General features: G+C 49.3%; 1 protein-coding gene across 2 annotated transcripts in view; it reads left to right on the top strand.

Moving 5' to 3' along the window:
* The first annotated feature begins 14,319 nt into the window (after positions 1-14,319).
* The window catches only part of GTF2IRD1 (GTF2I repeat domain containing 1), a 176,274-nt gene continuing 175,196 nt past the window's right edge, over positions 14,320-15,397 (top strand). For both annotated transcript variants that reach the window (XM_037880434.2, XM_037880435.2), the window contains exon 1: positions 14,320-14,573. The gene's annotated coding sequence lies outside the window, so the exon portion shown is untranslated. The remainder of the gene's footprint in view (positions 14,574-15,397) is intronic.

Below are 15,397 nucleotides of genomic sequence, written 5' to 3'. Positions count from 1 at the left end.
CTGTTTCCTGTCCTTTCAGACTCCTATCAGCCAGTGCTCCCAGTTGTAATAATTACAAGCATCATCTAAACACCACATTCCCTTCTCTCTCAAGAAACTCTTCCAATTTAAAGTAAACATTGCTGTTCTAACCACCGGAACAAATATGAAACAAGACACTATACTGTTGGCAGTAATATTACATTGAAAACAGTCTCTTGTCCAGACAGGTGGTCGTCTGAGTCTGACAGGCTGTGTCTCAAGCCCTGGTTCCAGTGCAATGTCTTGTTGTGTTGATACTACGGTGAAGTCCTCCAATGCAGACTGGGTGTTGGCATAATCTCCTCTTGGTGCATAGGCAAGTGCAAGATAAGAACATTCCATACCCGCCCATCAGAAAGTCGATAGGTGTAAGGTCCCTTCTTCTTGATGATTTTAAGAGGAGCTGTGAATGGTCCCCTTTGCGTAACATTCCAGATTTTCGTATGCTAACAAAGGAACTACACTCAAACTTGGGTTCCTTAGCACCCCGCCGCTTGTCTTTGAAAGCCTTAGACTTTACTTGGTTCTATTCAACTGTTTTCCTCACATCATCCTCAGTTGGGGCATCAGGTCATACCTTTAACAATCCAGCAATGTTCAGTTTAGTATTCATCTGTTTCCCGTGCAGTAACTCTGCAGGTGATCTTTGTGTTGTGTTGTGTTGTGTCGTGTAGCCCGGTATTCTTGCAAGAACTCAGTAGTGAAGGTTATCCGCAATCGCCCTTCCAGTTTAGCCGTTTGCAAACTCTCTTTCAAACTTCTGTTAAACGGTTCGATTTCCCCATTGGCTTGAGGGCAATATAGGGATGACCTTCTGTGTAAAATGTTCCTCTGTGCTAGAAAAGTTTCAAACTCCAGGGAAGTAAATTGACTACCATTATCTGAAACCAGTTCTTTGGGGTTACCTTCCCTGCTAAAAACTGAAGAGAGGAAATTAATTACTGTAGCAGAAGAGATTTGTGACATAAACGCTACCTCAGGCCATTTACTGAAATGGTCTACTAAAGTGATGGCATAACGGCAGTCACTTGGAGCAGTACCAATCGCCACTTTTTCCCATGCAGATTCAGGAAGAGGAACAGGCTGTAATGGAGGGGTACGTGTCACTGCAGTCTTATCATGCATTTGGCAAGTGACACAGGATTTTATGAGTGCTTCAGTTGGAGAGTCCATCCCTGGCCACCAATACAGATCCCGTAGTCGTTGTTGGGTTCTGACAATTCCTTGATGTGTATCGTGTGCCAGGTGTATGAGTTTTGACTGTCATTCTTCTGGCACAAGTAGCCGGTGTGTACCTCGTAGCACACAGCCGTAAAGCAAAGAAAGTTCATCCCAAACTCTAAAATAAGGCAGCAAAATAGGGTCAAGGTTTTTAGGGTGACTGGGCCATCTCTTTGTCAGAAATTCCCGTAGTTTTTGTTGAATTGGACACGCTGAACAAGCAGCTTGAAATTGTTCTTTTTTAACTGTGGTAAGAGCGCTAGTAATAAGTGCAACTACTACACCCCCATCCTCCGGTGGACCATCTGGTGAAGGCAAAGGCAGGCGAGAGAGGCAATCGGCGACCACATTTTGGTTTCCAGGCTTATATTCCAGTTCATAACTGAAAGAGAGTAGTCTTGCAGACCACCGAGCAATACGATCTCCTTCTCTTCCCAGTCCTTTTGTGGTGAGCAGCGTCGTCAAAGGGCTGTGGTCTGTGCGCAACTCCAACGTGCGGCCCCACGGGTAAGTTCTCCATTTTTCAGTAGCCCAGACACAAGCAAGTGCTTCTTTTTCGACTGTAGAATATTTCCTCTCAGCATTACTTAGTGTCCTTGAAGCAAATGCAACAGTCCTCTCTGTGTTGTCCTCATGAAGTTGTGTGAGGACAGCCCCAAGTCCAAAATCAGAAGCATCAGTAGTTACAATTGTGGGCAATGCAGGACTGAATAGTGCAAGTACTGGACTATGTACAATCAAGTCTTTCACCGTTTTGAAACTAGCTTGTGCATCCATTGTCCACACTAAGGTTGAACTTCTCTGTAGTCATTCTCGTAACGGTTCAATGACAGAAGCATAATTGGGAATGAAGTTTACATACCAGGAGGTAAGAGTCAAGAAGGAACGTAAGGTTTGCAAATCTGTTGGAGGAGGAGCATTTGAAATTGCCAGGATATGATCTGGATCAGGTTTTAGTCCAGCCTGTGAAATTGTATGCCCCAGAAAGGAGAGTTCAGTTTGTCTAAATTTGCATTTGGACCTATTGAGCTTGAGGCCTGCTTTGCTGATGCAGTTTAGTACAGACTGCAGGTTCTCGTCATGCTCCTCAGAAGTATTTCCAATGATAACACGATCATATCATCCAGATAGCACTGAACTTCATGCTGATTCTTCAGAATCAATGACATCATTTTTTGGAAGGCACTTGGGGCAGATACAAGGCCGTATGGAAGATGTTTAAAACGAAATAGTCCCTCGTGTGTAACAAATGCTGTGAGGTCCCTGCAGTCTTCATGCAACATAACCTGGTAGTATGCGGTCTGCAAATCAAGAGTAGAAAATATCTTTGCTCCACGGAGTTCTGCAAATACTTCTTCTATGTGAGGAAGAGGATGGCTGTCGATCACAATAGCTTTATTTGGCTCCCTTAAGTCCACACAAAGGCGAATGCCTCCACCCTTCTTCTGCGTCACTACTATAGGTGAAACCCATTCTGAGGAGTCGATCTCTTCAATAATGTCCTTTTGAACAAGTTTTCTAATTTCCTCTGAAACAGCTTCCCTGACTGAAAATCGTAAGCGCCATAACTGCTGTCGTACAGGCATCACATTATTCCGCATTTTAACTTTATGCAGAAACCCATAAGCACAGCTGAGTTTCTCCTCAACCTGGTGTTGGGTCCCAGCTGAAACTGGTCTGTGTACCGCGAGAGTGCTTTGCTGAGGAAGATCAATTCGCCCATTAACTACCCTGAGATTTAAAGCAGCCAATAAATCTCTGCCAAGGATAGGAGTGCCTTTGTGGACAATGTAGAACTCTGCAGTTACACAGCGATCACCAAAAGTAACTATTGCTGGCGGGCAGCCATGTACTGGAATATGGTTTTTCAGATAGCACACCAAGAGAAGTTTGGGTTCAGTAAGAGGCACATCTTTAAAGTAATGCAAATAGATGGAATCAGGTAGTATAGATACTGCTGAGCCAGTGTCCAACATTAGCTGCATCGAGTGTGATTTGCTTGAGGGTATGGCGGAAACCTTTACAGTGCACTTTATTTGTTCTGGAATATGTGCAGTAGTGATTTTGTCCACGCTCAGCGCAGTAACATCTGGTATTGTAACTGCATGCACCTGTTGATTGAACTGGCTGCTGCGACATACTTTAGCAAAATGCCCAATCTTTTTGCAATGATTGCACTGAGCTACTTTTGCCGGACATCCTGTGTCGCTTGCAAGGTGTTGTGGGGATCCACAGCAAAAGCATGCTTTTACTGTATTTTGAATTTGTTGATTCGGTGGTTTTCCATTAGTTTTCCTCTTGTAATCGTTTGTCTGCAGCGATAGTGAACTTTTCTGCAAAGGAGTCACAGCCTGGACTGTGCCTCCTGTATCCAGGCTCATTATTTTGGCTTCAGCTGTAGCTGACTCAATCTGAGTAGCAATGGTTATTGCTTTTTCTCGTGTAAGTTGTGGTTCTAGAAGTAAGCACTCTCTTACACGAAGCATGGTTGTTTTCTCAATGAGCTGGTCTCTAATCATCTCATCTGCCATATTCCCAAAGTCACAAGTCACAATCAAACTCCTCAGGGAAGCAATATGCTGCATTATAGTCTCCCCTGTTTTCTGCTCACGCTGGTGAAATCTGGAGCGATTAGCTACTACGTTCACTTCTGGCACAAAAGAGTTCTTTAATGCTGTGAGTGCAGTCTCATATTTATCATCTGCAAGTGTATAAAATATACACTGCCCTTCTGCTCCAAGGCAGTGGATTAGCAGAGCATGCTTTCTTACTTCAGAAATCTCTGTAGCACTGATTGCAAGCAGATAAGTCTGAGACATATGGATCCAGGCAGTAAAAGCAATTGGAGGCTCACCTGGGCTTTGCAGAAAGGGTGCAGGTGGGTTCAGAGGCAGAAGATCCATCCTTGTCGCCAAAATGTTGTAGCAACCAGGCAAGGTACTAACAAACTTCAACAGGACTTTATTTTTAAAGTGGAAACCTCTTTACTAAGCTGCTGCTGCACCCTCGGTAGCTCTCTCTCCGCCTCTTCCACTCCCCCGCCCTTCCTGTTTCCTGTCCTTTCAGACTCCCAACAGCCTGTGCTCCCAGTTCTAATAATTACAAGCAGCATCTAAACACCACAGGAGTCCGGGGGGGGAGAAATATTGGGGCCAATCCTGCACTGAAGCAGACTCCTGAAGCCTGATGCAGAACTATTCAGGGGTCTGCCTTTGCAGATCCAATTGCAAGAGACTAAGATGGCACAATTTTCAGAAGTGACTCATGATTTTTGGGAGGGGAGGAGGGGGAGGGGGGAGAGGACCCAACTTGAGACAGCTTAAGGGGCCTTACTTCTAGAAGGCGGGTGCTCAGTTCATTCAGAAAATCAGGACCTTAAAGGTGGCTCAAGCCGGGCACCCAAAATCACAAGTCACTTGTGAAAATCTTGGCCTGAATCATTTTGTCCCTTAAGATCCTGCAGAGTTCTAGTGACTTTAGGGCAGACTTAAGGGTCCATGCAAATTGATCCTGGTTACAAACACTGAATTTCCATCTTCTGAACAGGGTTCCTGGCAATTGTAGTGAAGTAGACCAGCTGGACACAGCTGGTAAGAGGTGCCCTGTAGATGAGATATGTCTTCAGAAGTAGTCCTAGGGTGATGTTAAGGAGTGGGAGCAACAGGAGTTCCCTTCCTTATGGCATCAGTGATCTGCTGGGTCTGAGAGATTTGCTTTACGCTGTTCACAATCCTCACAGGTGATCTCAGGAACCTGACACTTGCTTTTGAATATCTGTCCCTTCCTGGATACAGTATCCCAGTGAAGCATCTATCCGTGACAATGACTGGGTTTCCTCGTGGCTTTGTAGCTGATTTGCAATGTCTTTGAAAGACATGTGGGCCGTCAGATGGGATGGAAATGTCACCCATGAAAAGGTCTCTGACCTTGTAGTTTCAAGCTGTGCACTACCTTTATCTGAGCTGTGAATGAAAATCTACGCTTTTACAACTCATGCTGCTGATCTGAAGAGAGTGGAAGGTTTCAGCTATGACTGTAGGAGAGCTGAAGATGTGTTTTGATGGTAGGATAAAATCCTTAATTTTTTTAGAAGAATTGCTACCCCTCCTCTGTCTCTTCCACAGATTCTTCTGAAGCAGAACTCACGTGAGCTCACCCATGGGTCTAGAGAAAATGAACACAGGATTATAGGTCAGAATCTCCTATAATATGATCCTGCCTCTGCCACTGACTTACTGTGTGACCTCAGGCAAGTTCCTTAACCTCTCTGCTCCTTACTTTTCTAATACTGTATGCAAAATAATAATACTGGCTCTGCCAGTGACCTGCTAGGTGACCCTGGGAAAATCACCATCAGTAGCACCAGTCATATGCATGGTGCTCTGCTGACAAGACAATGCGTGTGCTGTCAAAGCCCAGCCTTTTGCAATCTGACTTCCGGAGAAAATACAACAGACCCGGGAGGCAGGAAAGGCAGCGAGAAAGCAAGGGAAAAGTGCTTTTGCGAAGGAAATGAATTCCAGGCTCTGTGTCATGCTGTCATCGTTTGCGCTTTTTTTTTTTTTTTTTTAACATGATAAAGGAGGAGGATCATCCCGAAGCAAAGATTAGCGAGGGAACGCAAGACGAAGGGAGCAAGCATTTTGGGGGGGGACATAAAAGGGGCAAAAGGAGAAGGTGAAGGGTGCAGAGGTGGTGTGGAAAAGGCCACCCAAGCAGACTAGCCACACGTGGGCACCAAAGCTGAAAACTCCCTGTATTGATTTGTTATTCTTAACACAGCATCCACTTGAGAATCACATTTCCATCTGAAAATATTGCACCTGCTACACACAACCCCTAAAAATGACCAGAATGGACAGAGCTGAGAGAAAAGCAGACTTCCTCTTTCCCAGTTTCCTCTGAGTAACAGACAGCGCTCTGGGAACCATCCGTTTTGCTGATGGCCGACTGTGTTATCTGTGGGTTGCCCAGGACTCCCGTGGAGAACGTGGAGCAGTACCAGCTGTGGCACAGCTGACACTGAAGAAGCAGCGGACAGGCATGTGCACAGAGAGGAGAAGAAGGAGCCTGCACCTGAGTGTGTCTGGTAGTGGTGATCTAGCGCACAACCAGAAAGTCCGGGCAGCAGCAGGGGAGCAGAAAATCCCTTCCTTTTTTTTAGGGAATAAAAACCAAGTGGGACACAACGTTTAAATGATGCTATACCAGAAGTTTGGGTCAGTCAGGATCAGGGCCCTGTTGTGCCCGGGACTGTCCAAACAAAGTTACAGTTGCTGCCTCAGAGCACCTACAGTCTAAGGCCGGGTCTATACTACAATGGCTCGGATGTGAAAAATCCGCCCCTCTAAGCAACAATTGTGCCGACCAAAGCCCCCGTGCAGACAGCGCCATGTCGCTGGGAGAGCATCTCCCGGCAATGTGGCTGTCACCTCTTGAGGAGATGGATTAACTACGCCCACGGGAGACACTCTCCTATTAGCACAGGAGTATCTTCACTTAAGCGCTATAGCAGCGCTTAAGTGTAAGCTGCCCTAAGAAAAGTGACGTGAAAGGCTGTGGAAGGAGGGATATAATCAAATGGGTACAATTCTCATTTACGTTTCCTTTTTTCAAAAAAGAATTGTGATGCGTAGCACTTTTCACCCACGCATCTCCCGCCACTTTAAAGAAGAGGCAGAAGGCGGCAAAGCGACTTGCTGAAGGTAACACAGCAAATAGTGGCAGAACCCAGGTCTCCTGAGTTATAGTCCATCACCCTAGCCACTACGCCACACTGCCTCTCATATAGAGACTTTTTCCTATTTTCTTCTCCTGTATCCATACTTTCCCTGGTTTCAGAGTAACAGCCGTGTTAGTCTGTATTCGCAAAAAGAAAAGGAGAACTTGTGGCACCTTAGAGACTTTCCCTGACATCTCCCTTCTCCCTGTCCTGTTTCTTGATGGGCCTAAGTTACCCTTCTTGTTTACAATCGTTCTTCATTACTAGGTTGTCCTTGTCTCGGGCTTAGTCCTGCCTAGACGCCATTGTCCTTTTATAAATGTTATCGATGCCTTCGAGGCCAAAGGGCATAACTTACTCTGACAGCACTAATGGCCACAGTTACCCCTGAAGCAGTATGAAATAAGAGCTGGAATGGCAGGATGGAACCTCACCGTATTTCTGCAGAGATCAAGAGAGGCTCAGTTGTGCCAGGCAGGAGACTTATGCAAGAGCTATTGAGCCAGGGAGAATTTGGTTGCCATTTTTGGCTGTTGGGTCCATCTGACAGTACCTCTTAAAGACCCACTTCTGCTGTGCGGCTCACAGTGAATCCAGTTCCACACGGTGACGACTGTTCCCCAGCCACCTACCTTTTGTCTACGTGTCTATCCTTCGGGTCTGAGCTCTATACTGCGGGGAGAGCACCATCCCTCCTGAAGGCATGGAAAACACCTATCACGTAGCCGCTTGTACTGTAAATCACTGGCTGTCAGATGGGGCATGAATGAAATGGTGCAACTGCTTGAATGATTTTCCTGTTTGAATGGTGATTGTAACTTATTTTTTTGGTAATAGAGAAGCAATTAGCTAAACCATAAGCAACGGATAAGAGATCAAGCAGAGTGTGTTTAAAAAAAATGGAAAAGACTGAGTACAATAAAACAGGGGCAAACGATCCATTATATCGGATCACAGCTCCCTAGGTCTAGAGCACCTTTCATCCTGAAGGATCGCCGTGTGTGTGTCTAGCGAGACCACTTCCCACCTGCCACTGAAATGTAGCCATCTCTGGGCAGATTGTCACTAAGTGATCTCTAAAATGGGGCAAACCCAGCGGGAACTCTTGACTGCTTTGTTCCTCAGCTGTCATGGGCCAGAGGGGATCCTGTACAACCTTGGAAAGGGGGCAGCGTGTATTTTCCCTTGTCTGATGCCAAGAAAAAGGGGAGCAATTACTCTTCCTTATGAGCTTTGGAGAAGTTATTCCCCATGGTAGCCCTTGAGCACTGGGAGTGCAAGGACCATAGCACCTTTATGTGTGGAGGCAGAAATAAGGCTTTCCCTCTTAACAGGCATGCCCTATGTCTATATACATAGAGTAGTGGAGAGTTAGTTAATAGATCAAGCACCATTCATTGGCACCATATGTGAAGCATAATTCCTAGCATTTGTAGGACCAGTAGATGGCTTCCTTAATGCAGCTCTTAACACTATGCGCCAGGCCTGGGCACTGTGCAGGAGAGCTGTGTGTGCATGACCCTTGCCAGCTTGTCTGGCTGTTTCTATCAGCATGTTGGTCACACTGTGTTAATGGCTGTTTATCGGTGTGTGGTTTTATTCCAGATGACACACAACACCTTTAAAAATCACCTATTCCTTAGGCACTGTGGGCAAATGTCTCAGTCATGGTCCTTGTGAACAGCTGTGAATCCTGGCACCTGGATTCACCCTTGGAGCCACAATGAGCCAAGCAGAGAATTGAAAACAACAAAACCACCCTTGCCCAAATCCCTTCCTCTCATCACTCTCCCACACCCAGGAACTACACAGGCATTGCAGCGTGTCCTCGGGGGTCAATAAATAGGGGCTAGTTCAGACCAAGGCAGTGATAGTGGGCAGGTGAATTCAGGTCCATGGGGCCTCGAAAATGTCCTCGCATGAGCCACCTTCCTCTGATCCCAACAGCTCTGGCAGCATGGCGCAGGGGCAAGGGTGGTCGTCCTGGTAGGTGAGTCCCAGGCCAGGCAGGGCGATAGTGCACAAAGCCAACACCAGCACTGCCAACTCTCATGACTTCAGGGGTCCTCCTTAAAGCCCCCACCCCTTGGGGGGCCAGGAGTAGGTGAGAAGTTCAGCCCTCACTTCAAGTTTCTAGACCTCCTGGTTGCAGAGAAAAGTTTGAAATCGTCATCCTCAAGTGTCCTCTATACTTAGGCTCAAAAACCCCAAAGGCAAATCAAAAGGACCAAATGCCTTTTTTTTTTTTGTCTCACGATTTTCAAACACTTGGGCTGACAAAACTGCAATCCCACAAACACCCTCCTGAAACCCGTAGGCTGCTGGGGTGGATAAGGGGCCTGATGTGCCTGGCGTCTACACCTGTGCAAAGTGCTGGGCTTTACACGCTCTCTGCGCGGCTCGCAATGAGAAGAATGCAAAGCAGAAGGCGGTCGAGAATCGAAGCTCTGGTGTCGTGCACGTCCTGTCGGATGCCTCTCAAAGCAAGCAGGCTGCTATGTTCCGCACCAGCTTCAGGCTTGGAATGGATCTGAGGTGCGTCTCTGCCCAGAATGTATTGTAGAAGCTTAATGTCAACGTCCTGGCCAGCTGTAGATGGGGATGGTGAGGGGAAAGCCACTTTGCTACTGCTGTACATCAAACAGCAGCTAGGGATCGAACGACTGTAACAGGTAACACACACTCCTCTATACAAGGGCCAGAGAGAATCCTCTCCCTGTCTCTAGGCTGCTCCCCACAAGACAGCAACATCCCTCCCATCTTATCCCACTTCAGATGGACCCTCCACTGGCTCCTCCTGGTGGGAGAGGCTGCTTACTTAATGGCAAAAACCTCTTGAGCATGTTCTGGTAAGTTGCAGAGAGATTGGATTGCATCGTGCCCCTCTGCCCTGCAGCTCTTGAGGGTTCCTGGTGAAAAATCTTAACTCCCTGGGGTTGCACAGCAAAGCTGTTTGCGTATTCTAGTTGGGTTTGCACTGGGCGAGTGAGGTTGGGTTGCTGGAGTATTTCTCTGAGCTGATGGAACTGCACTCCAGGCAGAGTTGTTAACAGCTTCGTGGAGACTAAGAAAACCTTCCATGCTTCAGAAACGTAAATTCATTTCTCTTAAAATGTTTTTTTCCCTCCCTTTGGCCCCGGAGCAGTAATAAATCATCACGTATTTAAAACAAAATCCAGCTAATGGAGCAGCTGCATAATATACATTTGGAAGAAAAAAAAGTCAGCAGTTTTTAAACTTGAGAGGTTAAAACACTGTCAATTTATTTTTTTAAATAGTTTTTGATTTGTTTTAACTTCCCATCACTTAATACCCAGTGAGATGCTTGAACATAGTAATTTTCCCCCCAACAGAGAGTCCTTCCCCATTTGGCAAACACTTACTTATTTTTTCTTGTGGGTTTTTTTTTCAAAAGGAACATGGCATTGGATCAAAGAGGAACTCCGAGGACCTCCTTAGGGCATTACAAAACAAATCACACCTTCCCACTCCTCGCTGATCTGAATAAGCATCACTTAGTAAGAATTAGCAGCTTCCATCCCAAGCCTCTCAATATTTGTACTGCAGGAGCACCTCGAGGCCCCATTGTGCTAGGCGCTGTACACACACACAGTCAGAGAGAGTCCCTGCCTGGAAGAGCATGCAATCTGAATAGACAAGACAAACAAAAAGTGGGAGGGGAACAGAGGTGCAGAGAGGTGACAAGACTTGTCCAGGGTCACCCAGCAGATCAGTGGTAGAGGCAAGTATAGATTCCTAGATTTTAAGGTCAGGAGGGACCATTATGTTCCTATAACCCAGGCCAAAGGACTTCACCCAGTAACTTCTGCAACAAGCCAGTAACTTCCATAGCGTCTCCTTTAGAAATCTACCCAGGCTTGATGTAAAGACTGCAAGTGATGGAGAATTCACCACAGCCCTGAGTAAGTTGTTCCCCTGGTTGATTTCCCCTCACTGTTAAAAATGTCCTGATTTTCTTGTCCTGTGCCCTATCCACTCCCTCCCTAATATGCCACGCTATCCTGGTGGCGGTCGTTTTTCACTTCAAGGAGTCACTTCTCGTCCAGTCTTAGCCTCTTCCAGCTCCTACTTCCCACAAAGAGGTGACTAGTTGGCATTTTGTTTTCACCTCCACCATCCCAGCTCCTCCCCGTCTCTGCCAGGTGTGTGTTTCCCTCTGGCACCATAGGATGATCATGTTTGTGTAATATGACCGCTTATCAGCAGATGGACACAAGGAACAGACTAACTGATGTTGGCCCCCTACAAAGAGACCTGTAGTGGCTACATGGAGCAATTCATTCTCTGCCTCCCAGCTGCTGGTCCTCCCCATGCTGCTCTTGAGGATTTCACTGTGTCATTATTGTCTCTCTCTCTCCAATGCTAACGATGGGGGTAATTTCAGGTTAGGGCTCAGTTACATTTCTTTCCCCTTGGGTTTTCTGGAGCTCTGTGTGCAGCTGCTCCCTGATCTGGTGGTGTTTTCTTTATAGGTAATGATCCTCTGTCAGTAAACCCCCTAATCTTGGGGGAAGGAACCTGTTTAAGGCACAGGTTTATAGACCCCTCTCTGATTTACCTGTGTAAAACTGAGGGCTGTATCTGAGCAAGATCTCTAGTTACCCACCTTGCTGGAAATGCCTTACTGCTGGTTGGCCAAAGGAGAGATCTGTCATTTGAGACAGAACCCAAGACATCCCAAGGGAGTCAATGATTCTGCCTATTCTGCTCTTGGAAGATAAAAGACTTGTGATCCCATGGTCCCTGAGCTGCGAGAAGGCTAATATCATCCAGGGCACATGGAAGCAGAGAAGTGTAAGCATGCGGAGCTGGAGAACGGCTGTTTGACCTGCTGTGAATATATGAATGGAAGTGTTCCAGGTTGCTTACAGCGTTGCATGGGGGAGCTTTCATGATATGGCATCTTGCCTGTGGGTTTTCAGGCCTTTGCATGCTGGATAACGACACTACAGACTTGGAGTGGACTGTTCTGGTCATCCCTTTGAGCTACAGCGACTAAGAAATGCTACCTTTCCCATGACTGGGAAGCACAGAGGCATCTTTGTCCAACTTGAGGAGCTGGTATATAGGTAGTTAATCTTACGAAATGATAGGATGTTTAGTTGTGATGTGATGTTCATGAGAAGCTTGTATCAGCTTTGAAAGCAGCAAAGGTTTATTCATGGCCAGTGTCTGACAAGAATAATTCCCTGTAAGGTGCAGAGTTGTTTCCAAGATATATCCCAGCAGTCAAATATATTTGTACTAGAGTAAACCTTAGATGGATGCTGGGGCCTCCTCTCTGAGTGTGGATCATGCAGGAGTTATTCAAGCCTTTGCTGTAATCCATTCCTCAAATAATACTGTATGGGACTATCCTTCAAGACAACTTGGAAGTTAGTACAGAATGTGACAGCTTGCTTGCTCCAAGGTGTTTCTTGCACTTGTGTGCACTGGCTTCTGGGTGTAATAGAAAGTGACGGCTTGGATCTCAAACACCAAACAACTTTAAGCCCAGGCTACCTGAAATACCTGCCTATCCTCCTTTTCCAGCTGCGGTCAGTTGAACTGTTGCTAATGGTTTCTTTTGATACCCCAGTACTGGAGCTGCAGGGCGTTTGGCAGGAGAGCAGGAGCCTCTAGATTTGAAATTGTTTCGGGTGTTAGCCTGGTAGAGCCTGATTTCCTTCGTATGCAAGAACTGTTCAAGGCTTCCCTGTTGACTTATTCTCTCCCTGTTGGACAGAGGAGGCTGTTTGCAGGAGGGATGGAGTACTGAGGGTGTGGGTTTGTGGGGAGATTGCTTCCTGAGGTCTTGCGATGAGTTTCTGTTTCAAGCTAGGAGCCTTATGTGATTTTTACGGACTGTGTAAATGCACCGAGAGGTGGCGATAGACACACTGTGAAACAATAAATAGATACGTGCATTTGCACCAAAGCACTCTAGCTACCCTGCTGTCTGTCACTTCACAGACATCTGCTTTCCCTGCACAGGCAGAGCTGGCACACAGCTGCTTCAGCCCATCGGTGCTGTACAAACCCAGAGCTCTGTGGTCGCTGCTTGGATTCCAGTGCAGGCAGGGCCGCTCCCCCGGGAAAGGGAGGCGAGAGCTGGGAGTATGATGTGTTCTGGAGCCACTCCCTGTGCCCATACCCTGCAATCTGGAGAAGGGCTGGCATGTCCCCTCGGCGCTGCCCTGCGATTTCTAATCTGGAGGGGCAGCCCTGCTCACAGTGGAGGAACAAGAAGTTCTAATCTGGAGGGGCAGAAGAGCTGTGGCCATGACAGTGTCCCTCCAGAGGCCTGGCTGATGCTGCAGAACACCTCTCCTGAGTTCCTTTTATACCCGACTGACTCCTTTCCCAGAGGTTAAAGCAGACTGACCAAGGAGATGGGACATACCCCAGCTGTGGGGGACCCCTGCTCCCACAGGTCAGGGAGAGGAGGGGAGCCTGCAATGTGAATCCCTCCCCTTCTGCTGTTGAGGCCGGGTGACTGCGTCTCCCTGTTTTCAGGGCCAGCTGGAGGTCCCTGTTGGAGTTACAAGCCACCCCCCCTGCAGAGCACCTGACTGGCTGTAGGAGGGGGCGGCCAGCTGGACTGTTGGCACTGGCAATAGGCTGGCTGAGTGCAGGGGCGCCTCAGGGATCCCTGCCAGCCCCCCTAAAAAGCTCTGCCCCCTGAAACAGTAGGGTGACCCGATTCCCAGAAAACCTGGGAGCCACGATACCTGAGCCTGGCTCGAGGCTTATACACAAAGCACCACCCCACTTCTCCCTGCTTCTCTTTGCAAGTCGGCGCACCCCCCCACGCCGCCGGGCTGGGCAAGGGGGAAGAGGCCAGGAGACCAGCAGGCGCCCTTCCAAGGTGCCACAGGCCACCTGCAGCCTCCCGGCGCCCCACCATGTGCTTCTCTGCCATGACTCCTGTCCTCCCCCTGGTGCCCTCAGTCTAGGGCTTCTCACACCGGGGGTGGGGGGGCGAGGAGTCCCGAGCTGTCAGCCTCCCAACCCCACTTCCCCTCCAGTATTTATAATAGCGTTAAATATGAATTAATTAATATTAAATAAAAATTGTGGTTTAAATGCAGAAGGGGGGGGGTCACACTCAGCGGCTTGCTGGGGGAAAGGGGGTCCCCAGTACAAAAGTTTGAGACCCACTGTCCCATTCTCCACCAGGCTCCCCATGCCCCCGCCATGCCCCTGTTCTCTGCTCCCCGGGGCCCCTCCCCGTGGCGCCGGGCCATGCCCAGGCCCCCCCCCGGCCGGGCTGGCTAATCCTGTATGTAAATGGCAGCCAATGGATGCTGCTGTTGAGCGGGGCTGGGATTAGCGCCGGGGCGAATGGCTGGCAATCTTACTGGGATTACAGAACAAAGAGCCTCTCTCGGCAGCCCCCGGGAGCAGGGGGCCCCGGCCGGCCCGCCCGCCCAGCCAGGCCGGCAGGGAATTACCCCTCCCCCACGCTCCCCGCCCGCCGCTTCCCCCGCTCCGCTCCGCGCGGAGTACATCCAGGGGCGGCAGGAGCCGGGCTGGAGCAGCCGGGCGAGGCTGCGCCCCGCCACCCCGGGCGGGAGGAGCCGGGCTGCGGGCGAGGCTGAGCCCTGCGGTAAGAGAGAAACTTTCCCTGCCCCCCCCCCTCCGCCGCGGGCTACATTGTATCGGGGCAGGCGGGGATTCGAATTCGCGGGTCGGGCCCCCCCCCTTCCCCCGCCTCCCCGGGGGGGGACGGGACCTGCCGCTGCTGGGAATGGGGTCAGCGACCGGGAGGAAAGCGGGGGGTTGCTGGTCCCGCTGCAGACCACTGCCCCCCACCCCCAGTGCTGCTCCCCCGGCTCCTTGCCGCGCCTGCTTCCTCCCCTGGGGGGGGGCGCTAAGGTGACTTTGTCACGCAGGGACCCTTCCCCTTGGAGGGCCGGAGTTGGGGACACAGAATCTCCCGGGGGATCGGCTTTATTATTATTATTATTATTTTGGGGTGTGTGTGTGTGTGTGGGGGGGGTGTTGTCTTTGCTCCCGTCTGCTTCGAACTGGCGTTTACACCGGCTGGCTTGGCGTCTGTCAGAGCTGGGCCTCGAGAGCCGGAGTTCCCACCCGCTGCGGGGGGGGCATGATGGGCAGATGCTGAGGGGACGTCACCTGCCCCAGGTAGGTTTGGCCTCCCCGGCTGGGGCTGCTGGGCTTGCCCCGAGAGGAAGCTGCTAAACATGGACTGACCCGCCCGCGGAGGGCGGCGTTTTTCCCACCCTCCGCGCGGTGGAAGGCGGCAGCAGAGTTTAAACTAACAGTGCCCCCCCCCCCCCCCCCCGGGGTTACCTGGCTGGACACGCCAGGCTCTGGCAAAGCCGGGAACCGAACGCAGATACCTGTAGGGAAGAGGCTTTTACCCTTTCCAAGTGAAGTGACCAGTGAGCTCCCTTGGCACTGCTGCAT

Source organism: Chelonia mydas, chromosome 17 (genome assembly GCF_015237465.2).
Source record: "Chelonia mydas isolate rCheMyd1 chromosome 17, rCheMyd1.pri.v2, whole genome shotgun sequence".
NCBI lineage: Eukaryota > Metazoa > Chordata > Testudines > Cheloniidae > Chelonia > Chelonia mydas.
Note: the sequence above shows the minus strand (reverse complement) of the source record. Positions and strands in the feature narration are given on the sequence as shown.